The sequence below is a fragment of the Neltuma alba genome, unplaced genomic scaffold (assembly GCF_004799145.2).
Source record: "Neltuma alba isolate B1F8T4 unplaced genomic scaffold, ASM479914v2 tig00012586_pilon, whole genome shotgun sequence".
In the NCBI taxonomy this organism is placed as follows: domain Eukaryota; kingdom Viridiplantae; phylum Streptophyta; class Magnoliopsida; order Fabales; family Fabaceae; genus Neltuma; species Neltuma alba.
In genome coordinates, this window is record NW_021637038.1 from 358,696 (window position 1) to 372,728 (window position 14,033).

Below are 14,033 nucleotides of genomic sequence, written 5' to 3' on the forward strand. Positions count from 1 at the left end.
AGTTTTGCACACACAGGATCCTTTTGAATGAAGGGTCCAAGCTAGTTAGGCAACCACAGAGGAGACTGAATCCTCTCATTTTGGATGTGGTTAAAAACGAAGTCTCTAAACTATTGAGTACTAAGATCATCTATCCCATATCAGATAGCGAGTGGGTAAGTTTGGTACAAGTAGTACCAAAGAAGAGCGGTATCACAGTAGTGAAAAATGAAAATGATGAACTGATTCCAACTAGGGTTCAAAATGCTTAGAGAGTGTGTATAGATTATAGGAAGTTGAATGATGCTACGAGAAAGGACCATTTTCCATTACCTTTTATAGATCAGATGTTGGAGAGAATTTCAGGGAAGTCTCACTATTGTTTTTTGGACAGTTTTTCTGGCTATTTTCAAGTGACTATTGCTCCTGAAGATCAGGGCAAGACTACTTTACATGCCCTTTTGATACCTTTGCTTATCGAAGGATGCCATTTGGGTTGCGTAACGCTCCAGGCACCTTTCAAAGGTGCATGATGGCGATATTTAGTGATCTTCTAGAGCAAAACATGAAAGTTTATATGGATGACTTTACTGTTTACGGTGCGAGTTTTGATGAGTGCTTGAATAGCCTAGAGCAAGCTCTTGAGAGGTGTATTGATAAGAAATTGGTTTTAAACTTTGAAAAGTGTCATTTCATGATTGATAGAGGGATAGTATTAGGTCACCTCATCTTCCAAAAGGGGATTGAGGTTGATAGGGCTAAAATTGAAGTTATTGCATCCCTTTCTTATTCTTGTTTAAAGGACTTGAGGTATTTCTTAGGGCATGCAGGTTTCTATCAGCGCTTTATTAAGAATTTAGTAAAGTTGCTTTGCCTCTTTCTACCTTGTTGAAAAAGGATACTGAATTTAAATTTGATGATGAGTGTAGATATGCTTTTGACACTTTGAAATCTATGCTTATTTCACCTCTTATTCTCACTGCACCTAACTGGAATTTACATTTTGAGTTGTCTTGTGATACTTCTAACTTTGTAGTAGGTGCCATGCTTGGACAGAAGGAGGAGAAACAGTCTAGAGTCATCGCATATGCCTCCAAGATGCTTGATTCTGCTCAAGTCAATTATACCACTACAGAGAAGGAACTGTTTGCTATTATTTTTGCTTTGGATAAGTTTAGACAATATCTAATAAACTCTCGAGTGGTTGTCTTTACAGATCATGCAGCGGCTCGGTACTTGTTTAAGAAGCCTCAGTCTAAACCAAGACTACTGAGATGGGCTTTGCTGCTACAGAAGTTTGATATCGAGATCAAAGATAGAGCTGGAGCAGAGAATCATGTAGCTGACCACCTTAACCAGTTACCTAAAGGGGCACAGGGAATTGATAAGCTGAAGAGGGAGGCAAGATACTATATTTGGGATGCTCCAATCCTGTGGAAGCAATGCAGTGACCAGATCATCAGACACTGTGTTCCAAACAATGAGATCCACTCTATCCTTACCTTTGCACATTCTTTATCTTGTAGGGGGCATTTTAGTGCTAATAGGACTGCTAGGAGGGTTTTAGAATGTGGTTTTTATTGGCCTTCTCTATTTAAGGATGCTTATTCTTTCTGCAAGTCTTGTGATAAGTGTAAGAGGTTTGGGAGTTTGGGTAGGAACCATGAGATGCCTCTAAGACCTATGCATTTTTGTGAAATCTTTGATACGTGGGGCATGGACTTTATGGGTCCCTTCCCTTCATCTTTTGGGTTTTCATACATATTACTTGATGTAAATTATGTGTCTAGATGGGTAGAGGCAGTGCCAACTAGGTAAGATGATGCTTCTACTATTGCCAAGTTTTTATGTTCTCATATCTTTTGCAGGTATAGCATTCCAAGAGTAATCATCAGTGACCAAGGAATATACTTCTGTAACAGGACCATAAAGTTTTTATTGGCTAAATATGGAGTCAATCACAAGCTTGCCACTCCTTATCACCCTCAAACAAATGGGTTAGCTGAGGTCTCTAACCGGGAAGCAAAGCGAATACTTGAGAAGATCATGAAACCATCCCGTAAGAACTGGAGTGAAAGGTTTGAGGAAGCTCTTTGGGCTTACAGGACTGCCTACAAGACCCCTATAGGCATGTCTCCCTTCCGATTGCTCTATGGCAAGGCTTGCCATCTGCCTATAGAGATCGAACACAAATCTTATTGGGCAATCAAGGCATGTGATGCAGATCTTGAATCTTCACTTGTCAATCGGAAGATGCAACTCCAGGAACTTGAAGAAATGAGACTTGAGTCCTATGACAATGCCAGAATCTACCAGGACAAATTGAAAATGATTCATCACAAACAGATTCTAAGGAAGTAGTTTCATGAAGGTGACAAGGTTTTAAAGTTTAAAGCTCAGTTGAAGCTGATGCATGGGAAGTTTGTCACCAAGTGGGAAGGTCTGTTTAGAGTTACTAAAGTATATACCTTTGGCACGGTAGAGCTCGTAGATGAGGAGACTGGTATAACTTCACAAGTCAACGGCCATCTGCTGAAGCACTACCATGAGGATCAAAGACTTCCCTGATCACACAGTTGTTCCCTTCCACCCTACTCTTTTACTTTCTATTGTATTGTTGGTGATATCTATTTGCTGAGATGGTTAGGAGTAAGTGTGGGGGAGGGAACTTTTCTAGTAGTTGTAGTTGTAGCTGTCTATTTCTGTTTAGTAGTTATGTGTTTTGTTTCCTCTTGATTCTGTCATCTCTTTTGATCACTTAATTTATACTTGTCCATTTTCATTTCACATTATCTTATCCTACCTCTCCCTTCTCTCTTCTTCATGATAGTGACGTGTTGTGCTTTGATTTCAAATCGGACTTCACAACTTCCACCTCACCTGAAAGTTTAGGTCAAGATAATATTGTTTTTCTTACATTGAGGACAATGTATTGATCAAGTGTGGGGGAGGGATTGTTGTTGAGTTGTTGGGCTGAATTTAAAGGGGGAAAAAACAAACTTTGTCTTTGGATTTGCTCCTGTTTCCTAAGTATTGCTGCTATAATTGCTCTCTTCTTTGTCTCATTGGTTGATTTCTGAATACTATCGCATGATTTGAGAGTAATTCTTGCTTGGAAATTTTGTTGTTGGTTTCTATATCCTCCTGTTTTTACTCGCCTCAGTGTTTTGCACTCTGTATGGGCGAGTTGCTATTTTCTTTGTTGCTGACTTGACTTTTGTAATCCTTGGACATCTCTTTTTAAAATCTTTTTGCACAATGCTTGTGAATGTTGCACAGCTGAGTTTGATTGCATTTGATTTGAGTGATTTTTGTTCTTAGTTGATTAGCATAGGAGAATGCCTTTGGTGCAGTGTTATTAATCTTGTTTCATAGCTTGATCCTTAAGGAGAAAACATTTTGGAGAAAGTCTTGATGGAAGGATTTTTGAGCCATATATTCTTTCTCATCTTGTGTGATTTTCACCTAGTTTTGGTTAACCTCTAGAACTTGTCTAGATCCTTTTTTCAAAGCTGCATTAATACCTAGGTTTGTGAAGATGATAGGAGCATTCATTTCTAAACCCTTTACCTAAACACAAGCTATTTTATTTAATCTTTGTTCACCCCTTTGAGCCTTCACTTTCATTCTATTCATTACTTTTTAGCAAGTGTTTTGCATGAGTCACATTTGGTTTTTCAATTTGAAAAGTATATCATTAAAGTCTATATCTTTGCTTTCTTGGGTTTGGATGCCAAGAAAAAAAAGAGAGAAAAAAAAAGAATACAAAAGAAAAAAAAAGAAAAAGGCAATAAAGAGGAGAAAATGTATAGAAAAATCCAAAGAAAGAAAGTTATAGGGAAAAAAAGAGAGGAAATAAGTTGCAACAAAAGAATAAAATTTAAAATAAGGCGTTCCATGGTGGTTTGAAAAGCAAGGATTTCTGTTTCAAAAGTTTAAGATTTGCACATTGGTGTTGTTTCATGATTGTACCTTAGCTTACTTTGAGTTAATACTTTATTACTCATGCATTTCACTTGTTAGTTTATTTCATTCATTTGGCCTTGCTTTCCAACATTACAACACTTCAAGTCCCCTTGATCATGAGTCCAAGGTGTATTAGTGGTGGAGACATTAGAATCTTTACAAGCTTATGGTAGGTGGTAATCTAGGTGGAATGAGTGAAATTTTTCCCATTTGAGAGATGAGTGAAACACTTGTATCCTATGTGAGCTCTATTATGTTTTTCTTCCTTTATCCTGCTATGTTTCTTGTGTTAATTTCTTTTCACTGAAGTATTCTATGATTGTTGATTAATTAGGAATAAAAGTTGCTTGAGTTAATTGCACATTCATGCTTAGTTGATTTTATGGTTGCTTGCATTGAGTCTCTCTATCGGATTCTTTTTTAATGAAGTTTTGTCCAGGAGTGTAAAAGGTTAAGTGTGAGGGAGTTGACAAACTCAATTATTTTTATATATTTTGATATATTTTATATGGGTTTTGTTAACTTAATTAGTCCTTTTGGCCGTAATTGATTGTTAATTGATTTAATATGTTTTATTTTGAATTATTATTTTATAGGGGCAAATTGTCATATTTTGGTTTAATTGTGACTAATTAATTTTTTAAGGATAATTAATGCTACCTTATTCTTAAATTTTGATTGCAGGTTTTTAGAAGATTTAAAAATTTAAAAAAAGAAAAATAAGTAAATAAATAAATATTAATAAAGGGGGAGCAAAACGTTGCGTTTTGCCCCTAGCCCTATTCCGTAATAGCCAATGTTCATCATCATCATCTTGGGAAGGACCAGGCAAGGCAAGAAGAGTTGGCGGCGAAGAAATAAAAGAGAGAACTAGAGGACGCGAGGCACAAAACTGACAGCAAAAAGAAATAAAAGAACAGGGGGATTCAACATGAACAACAACAACCCCTTCATCTTCTTCTTCTTCTTGGCGTCAACAGAATCAGTGAGGACCAGAGGACTGTGACAGCACGACAGAATCAGAATGGAGCAGCGACGCCGTGAAGCTGTAATCAGGCCTCCATATCCTATTCTCGCTAAATCTTCACTCCTCCTTCAATATTCTTCATGGCTGGATATGGTAGACCACTGGATGTGGCATTTTTTTATGGCAAATCGTGGCTAGAGCTTAATAATTCTCTAATTCAACAACAATGGCAGGAGCTCTGATCATCAAAAGCGAGTTTTAGTCACTTTAATTTCCTATCCAATAATTGTTTAACAATTTGTAGGTCTTAGAACAGTTATTCTGATTATTAAAAAATTTGTATTATTTAATCTAATTAAATTTGGAGATTATTGTGGCTGTATTATTGTTTAGTATTTGATATTGGGCTGTTTATAACTTTGATTTCAATTATGATGTTGTGGTTATGGCATTTGTATTGATTTTGGAGTTAATATATTGTGATTTTCTGAGGTAGCTTGGAGTCTTGGATCATATTGTCTCTTGCTAACTTTAATTCTATTGTTTTGGATTTAAGAGTTCTAATTAAGTATTGGTTTTTAGCATCCTTAATCCTATTTTACTATTCTGGTTGCAGTTAGTAAGTTGGGATTTTAGGAAAATATTTTGTGACAATTCGAGGTGGCTCGGTTGTTGGATTAAAAGTTTAATTATAATTCTAAATTCATCGTTTTAACTCTCATATCTTTTGGAGTGATAATTGCCTACATTGTTGAATTGGAGGATTGATTATTATCATTGTTATTCGTGTGTTCATTTCCATTTCTTTCATCTTCATTCATTTAATAATTTTTATATAAAAAAATAAAAAATATTTTAATTTCAATTTGATTCATAGTATTTAATTAGCAATTCATCAAAATCAAAAATCCTTTTTATAGTTTATGTTACTTGCATTCATTTACTAGGATTTAATTTCATTTTCGGCTCCTCAAAGTGAATACGACCCAGATTGTGTACTATATTGTATTAATTCGATTAATTTCTGGAGTAACCCCAAAGCGACAAATTAAGGGCAATTATTTTAATGGTATTTAGTTTTGGAGTTGAGTCATGTTCTACCACATATTAAAGCTGTCATAGGTGCATATTGGTTGGCTTTCTTCATTCTCATAGTGAAGGATAGGCCATTGTGTCTCTTATTCATCCCTGAGAGTGATGGATGGCCTATGTGTCTAATTGATCCCTTATAATGAGGGATAAACTTATGTGACTTGTGTGTTAGCCCCCATAGTGAGGGGTTTAGATAATTGAAATTATCTTAGTATAAATGTTTTATACTTCTAGTGATATATCTATATTTCTTGAGAATTAATAATTGTTCTATTTGACACTACACGAGCAAATTTTGAGCCGAAGGTTGTCTCTCATTGTGTAACCCCTGACTCTGTCTTTAATGAAGACATCAACTGACATTATTCCACTTTCTCTTCATCAAAAGCTTTCCCTGCACTAAAAGAATCGGTTCGAATATCTTGAGGACGTGCTTATCTTCCCACTTGGCCTTGATATCAGACACTATATCTATAAAGAAAAATAACATGTGCCTATTGCATCTATTAATCAGATTGCAGATTTTGGACTTGCCGAACTTTCATCAGACACTGATACCCATGTCACCGCAGCTCGAATAAAAGGAACCTTTGGGTAAGTCTTACATACAGTCTTATATTATCTAACTTCTCGTCTGCCTCTCGATGAAGTCCGTGGATTTCCATTAGATAATACGTTTCTTTGAATTACCTTCTCGTCTGCCTCTTTCTTTTCATCTCATGCATAAAGTTTTGTTTTCATTGAATACAGATTCTCGGTTCCAGAATATGCATCTAGCGGGAGACTCACAGAGAAGGCAGATGTCTTCTCCTTTGGTGTTTTGCTCTTGGAGTTGATTACTGGACGAAAACCTGTCCTTCAAACTGGGTCTTCTACGGAAGATAGCCTGGTTGAGTGGGTATGTGCGGTGCTTCATTATTGTTTTTCCTTTTCGATCTGAAGTTTATGTTCGAATTTTTTGTTTAAAGAGGAATGGATCTGATTGATAGATATATGATTCTACAAGCAAGACCGTTACTCTCCACGGCATTGCATAATCGAAATTTTGATGTCCTTGCTGATCCAAAGTTGGAGAATAATTACAACTCTAAGAGCATAAACAACTCAAAGAGATGTTTCGAATGGCTTCTTGCGCTGCAAATTGTGTTCGCCACTCAGCAGATCGTCGTCCTAGAATGAACCAGATTAAAATACATTTTTGAGAGTTTTCCCTCCTAGTATTCTTTCCTTTCCATTTTTCTTCCCATCCAAACTAAGAATAAGGGTGTGAGTAAGTTGTGAAGAGTTTGTATAAATTTAATGAGATGTTTGTGCAAAAATGAAGCAGGTAGTGGCTGGTTTAGCAGGAAAGATTAGTGTGGATAATTGGAGCGAGGAGAGCACAGAAGTGGAACTGAACAAGTTGTGGAAGGAGGCACTAGGCGGAGGCAATAGAACTGGAGAATGCTGAACCTAGCAGTTCATGAAGCCGCGAAAATACAACTGAAGGCTCTTCTTGAACTTCTGCTTAATAGACATTTATGTGTTGGTTTCTTTATAATACCATTTCTAATTATGTGTATTGGTATTGCTCCCCGATAAAAACTTTCTTATTATATACAATCTACTTTGAAAAAGAAACTATAAATTTGTGGGATAATATGGATCAAAATTTTATATTTAGAATTGAAATAAGCCAATTTTCTAAACTTTATATTTCGGACTGGAGGTAGTACTTCAAATTTTAACAGATGAATTTGAGATGATTGTGGTGCAGTATACTGAAAGACATGTTACAAATCACAGGCAACGCCAAGCTTTGGAAACCAGAAACTTTGAGATCTCATTTGGTATGAAGCATTGAAAACCATTAAAAAAGCATTCAATATAAGGAATTGCTTGTTACTTAAGATTGAACAAATTACACCTATATAGGTGGGACTTGGGAATACCGCATCTTTTAATGGGATTTTCCAATTTCAAGTAACAAATAATTCCGCATATTAAATACTAACTTCTTAATGAGTTTTTCTAACATCAATCCTTGCCTCTCGTTCTTAATGCTTCATACTAAACAGGACCTGAGGGTGGTATTGCTGATTCATGGTTGCAGAATGATCAAGATGTCGAAGAAACATTTCAAATGGTTTTCTTGCGCTGCAAATTGTGTCCGCCATTCGGCCATGAATCCTCAAATGAGCCAGGTTAGCAATAGAAATCATCAAATATGCTTTCAAGCTAGTGTAGTTATCTAATTCAGAAGAAAACAATTACAATGCCTTATAGCCTTTGGAATTCAGAGAGAAATTGACTATTTGAGGAGTTTTTTTTTTTTTTCATCTTGAAAATTAAAGAAAGGAACAAACAAAAGAGTAAGGTTAACTATTGAATGTAATTAATGCGAGGAAGCAGGCAGTTCAAGCTATAGAAGGAGTGATTTGGCCGGATAATAATGATCTGACGGAGTCAACTTAGCAAAGACCAGAAGAAGTTGGGGAAGATGGCACACTAGATAGGATCATATAGCACCAGTGAATCTCATCACCAGTTCTGCCATCAAAATATTCTAATACACATGAAACTTGAATATGTAGATCTAATGTACAGTTTTTTTTTTTTCCGGGGGAAAAAAGAGAAGAAGATAAAAGCAAAGGAGGAAAGCCAGACCCTAAAGTTGCAACTCCTTGACTTCTAGTTAACTAATTTAGAAAGACTGAGGAAGTTAAATAAGTTACTTTTAAAGTACTCTTTAATGTAAGACCTAGTTAACTAATTTGAAGAGATTAAAAAAATTAGTTAAGTTAGTTATTTGTAATAAATATATACTGATAAATACCCTTGCTAATCTTGGTATTAGATAAAACTATTATTTGATGAAATCTTTAACATGTGTAATTAGTACAAAAAACTACTTTAAAAAAATGGACAAATATGAAAGGCAAAGTGGATTGAAATCTTATATTTAGAATTAATTGAAAGTCAAACTAGCTCTTATATTGAGAATTAGAGATAGTATTATACCTATTCTTTTTATCCAAACAAATTTTCCTGGATTATCAACAGATACATAATATAATAATACATATAAATATTTTAAATAGATCATGTGACATATGCTATAATTATGTAATTTTTTAATTTTTAAAATTTTTTTAAATTAGTCAATCAGGTCTTATATTAAAGACAAGAGTAAGTAGTTATATATATATATATATATATATATATATATAATATTGCGCTGTGTGATTTTATTTTTGGTCTTCCACGAAAATTGCAACAAACCACCCTGATCCTCTTCAGATGAAATCACGGTCAAGACCCCATAATTTCTCTCTCATCCTTCAAAATCTTTTATCTTATTTTATATTATCTACAAAATAGACAAGATATAAGAAGATTTCGTGGAAAGATAACTTTTTATCCAGAAAAAATATATAGAGGAAAAATAAATAAAAAATATATAATATCTATAAATTCAGTTTAATATCTCCTAAAATTTACACATATTTATAAGTCTGCTTAGGAGATTTGAAAGATGTCTATGATAAACCACCAATGACCTTGTCGTCAACAAGAATGCATCCATGTTACGATCATCAATCAAATCCGCCACTATTGAGAAAGACAAATGTGTCGCTCTCATCTTCCTTCCAATGATAATTTTTTTGCTCTATTTTTTTTAAAAAAATATTTAGGTATTGTAATATGAGAAGACGACCAAACCCGACAAAGTGACTTGCTTAGGGAAAAATAAGCAGTGAATAAAAAATCAGACCCAATCGGCCGGTTTAACTGGTGAACTGGGAGGCAATAGAACTTGTAGAGAACCAATTAAACCGGTATGAATTGGTAATAAACCGGTTTGGATGATTAAGTTATTATTGGTCCTATTTTTTCTTATTTATCTTCTAATATCTCAGCCTCTATAGACTTGAATGAATTTTAATGATAATTTTGGTGTCAATGATTATTAATTTTAGTTAATGATTAATCATAAAGATCAAAATTCTCAATATTGTTATAATTTATTATTGTTACAATTAAACTATTATCCTTATATTTTGTTATTAGTGATTATTAATGTTATTATATTTTATTTTTTTAATTAAATTATATTATTTTAATATGACCGGTTGGATCTCGAGTTGATCTCGATCTAATCAACTAACCCTTGAACCACTAGCTAAACCAGTTTAGTGTCCAATTCGGTTTTTTGTTTATTGAAAATAACTTTCATCTTATTTATCACAGGAATTATAGGTTAGGTCAAGTCAAGGGCTAGTATCTTCATTTCATATTTTCATTCAGCCCATTATTTTCAAGTCAAAATAAAAGTAAGGAATTGTTTTAATCAAATAATTTATAATTAAATTAAAAGATCCATTTTTCTGAAACGAATTGGCCCAACTCGGTTTTGCAGATGTGGCGCTCCTGTGCTCCGCTTGTTTCTTGTCCTTGAGAAATGAGTTTCTCCGCTTTTCTTTTTATCTATTTTTCATCTCATTCGTTAAAATTAAAATTTGAACAATTCAGATTTTATATTTTATAGAATAATTTCTAAAATTTTATTATTATTTTTTAAATTGCCACGCCTTTAATTTAGCAGTTTCATTTTTTTTTTTTGAAAACTTAATATTTTATTCATAATTTTGTAAGAGATGAAATTTGGGCAGTTCAAAATTTAATTTTTTTATCATATTGAGATGATAAGAGAGAAGAAACATCACAATTAATAAAAAGCAGTTGGGTGCATGAATTCAATATGAATAGTACCGCTAGCCGTGGCTCTTAGATTTTAGATTCTAAACTTGAGTTTAGAGTTAACATGTTTATGTGTGTGTAGGTTTAGATTTTTTACTTTTCCGATTCTTAATATACAACCTTATTGTTAAGTTAATTTTGATCTTAAATATAAGACATATTTCTCATATTTATCAATTTTTTAAATTACCCATGTGGATATTCCCTCAACTATAATCAAATAAGCAAAGGAGAAAAAATATTAAGAAAGATGATTATGGTATTTTAGAAAAAATATGTCATATTTTTTATAATTAACTAACTTACCTAACTTTTTAATCTAATAAAATTAATTAAATAAATTTCATATTAAGAATAGGAGGAGTATTAAATATAAAAAAAAGGGACATGTGCAGTGGTGTGAACCGCGCAAAAAGCAAATGGGGTCCTGATATTAAAGCCCCAGCAACAATTAACAATCCTGGGACCATGCTTGACTTCAATTTTATAGGAAAAATTATTATGGGACCTTCAAGAAGGGATGCAATTATCAAAAAGTTTTATAACAAGCAAGCAACATGACAAATTTCAACAATATAAATAACAATAATAGTTCCATATCACTCAATTACTACTAAAATTTTTAAGTAGTTGTATTTTTTTCTGGGAATTGTATCGGTGATTTTCTCACAACTCAGTAATGATTGATTGGGTGCTGGTTTTGGTTTAATCAAGCCTCAGTAGAGTTTGCAGTACTGTTTGCAAAAAGTGTTTATTAAGGTGGTCCGAACCAGGTGATGATGATATGCTTAGTAAATTCTACTTCTGATCCTAAATATAAATACTAGTTAAAGATTCAATTTGATTTTAAATATAAGACTCTAATTTATTTTGTCTCTCATATTTTCTCCCAAAATAGTCTCCCATGGTGAATTCATATGTTAAACTTTATATGAAATTTTAAACTATAGTCTTTTCATGTTTATCCCTATTAAATGTGTACTACTTATTAGCTCTCTGTGATTAACTTTCACTCATTATCTCTCATGTACTCTCTTTAAAAATAAGGGTATAATTGAAAAAAAAAATCTGTATATATATCATACATATTTACTGTTTTTAACTAAATTTAACTAATATTTTGGACTGCGTGATTTTAATAATTGTTTCTTATTATAAGTCGTGGAAGGAGTCCCATTCTAAGTCCTTTTCAATGAATTCTCACATATCAATGAATGATAATTAAGTCATTAAATATGTGTTAAGTTGATAAAAAAATTTCAAGTTTATCCTTATTAAAATTTTATTTCCTTCTATATTTACAAATCATTATCATCTTTTTCGTCTTTCTATCTTTTCAACAAGAATTATATAAGAGTTTAGAATAATTAATAGGGATATTTTAAAGAAAACATTATAAATTTAAGAAAACAAGTATAATTAGTTCTCATGTTAAAGAGGGATATATTTTAGGAGTTGTCAGGTTCTCAAATCTTAACGTCGTAAGAAATAGACATTGACTTTATTTCTTGGTTGTCGTCAGCACTGAGGTATTGGGACATGGATCGTATAGGTGAAGAAAATTCAAAACCAATCAATGTCACCAATTAAATGCCTCCACCAGCGTCTAAGCTAACATACTCCTCTGGTCCTATTTATAGGGCAGAGAGAGAATGTATTTTTTGGTCCTATTTATAGGGCACTGAAAGAATTTTTTGTATGGATATACAATTTCACCCCTCATTTATTATTGTGTTGACTTGTTTATATGAGGTATAATATATATTAAATAGGGATAAAGTTAGAAAGTCATTAAATTTTAAATGAGAGTTAATGAAGTTTAAGGTTTTTCTTGATCTGTGTGAAACATGCTGGAAGTGCCTTATAAATAGGATCAGAAGAGTAATTGTGCAATTGGGCAAATTTAATTAATGGTATTTCGTGAGTCAACGTGGAGTCAACGGGAGTCTTGCAATAACACGAGATCCCTTGCTGCTCTCAATATTCTGCACATCATCGCGCTCGCCCGCTGCTTCAGAAAGCTCAGGCGAGCCTACAAGGCCGCGGCGAACTCTTGCACATGCCTTGGAAAGTGAGAAACGGAGTTGATGGCAGTTCCAGAGTGGGTGCATATTTTAACCGCTTTTTATTCCGGGAAACTTTGGGCGAACGATATCGATAGTAAAATACGGAGTGATAAGATCAACCTCCACCTCTTATGCAACAGGAGGAGGAGCTTGATGACGAGTGTTAGCTCGTTTAGCTTGGCTGTACTTTTGTTTCTTTTGAATCCAGTTTTCATTCAAAAAAAAAAATACGGAGTGATAATAAAAGTAAAATTAAATAAAAAAAAGAAGAGGGAGAAGAGCTGGGATATTAATAAACACAGGTTGGAATTTTCTTCTCCCATAATGGTCCATGTCTGGGCTGGGTGTGGGAGTGGGGTTAGTGAAATAAAAACCAAGAATGAAGGGGACGGGTATGGCTGGAAGCTGAGAGAATTGGATAATCAAGAGAGTAATATACTAATATAAAATTACTTTGAAAAATCAAAACTCTTTTTTATCGGGTTTTTCATTGGAGTCATTGAAGCTATAAAGTCCATGATGTTAATTTTTTGTACTCCATTATTTTCTTAAAACTTCAATAACAAGTAAGTAATATGAATTTGTTGTTATTTCTTGCACTGAAATTTGTTGTTGAACGTTGTGAACTTGTTATGAGATTTTTTAATAATTACATTTTTTTTAAATGTACATGATGATTTTTCAAATTTGAGCGGTGCTTGGTCCCTGAGTTGTTAATTGTTTTTGGGGGTTAAATGTTAGGATTCCCATTCGCTTTTTTTGTGCGGTTCAAACCAACCCATCGCACGCGTTCATTCGTGCGTCCCAATTTTTTTTATTAAGAGTAAAATACACCAATTACCTTTCTATTTTATCTCAATTATAGAAATCTCCCCTTGATTTTGAAAACATATATAAACTTGCTTTACAATTACAACATATGTTACATAAACATCCCTCTTATATTTAAGATTTTATTTTCATCCATCCAAACTGTTAGTTGACCGTTAGATTTGACTTTAAATTATTTTTTGACCAAAATACCCTTTTTAAATAAATAATTATTGAGACATTTATATTTTCCAAAAAATATTTTTATAAGATCAAAAAATAATTATCTTTAAAGTTTTTAATATGGTATAAAATTTATTAATTTTGATCTAAATCATAAGATTTTATAATTTTCATATTTTACTTTAAATCATAAAATTAGTTTATTTTTAATCAAATCTTTTATATTTGCC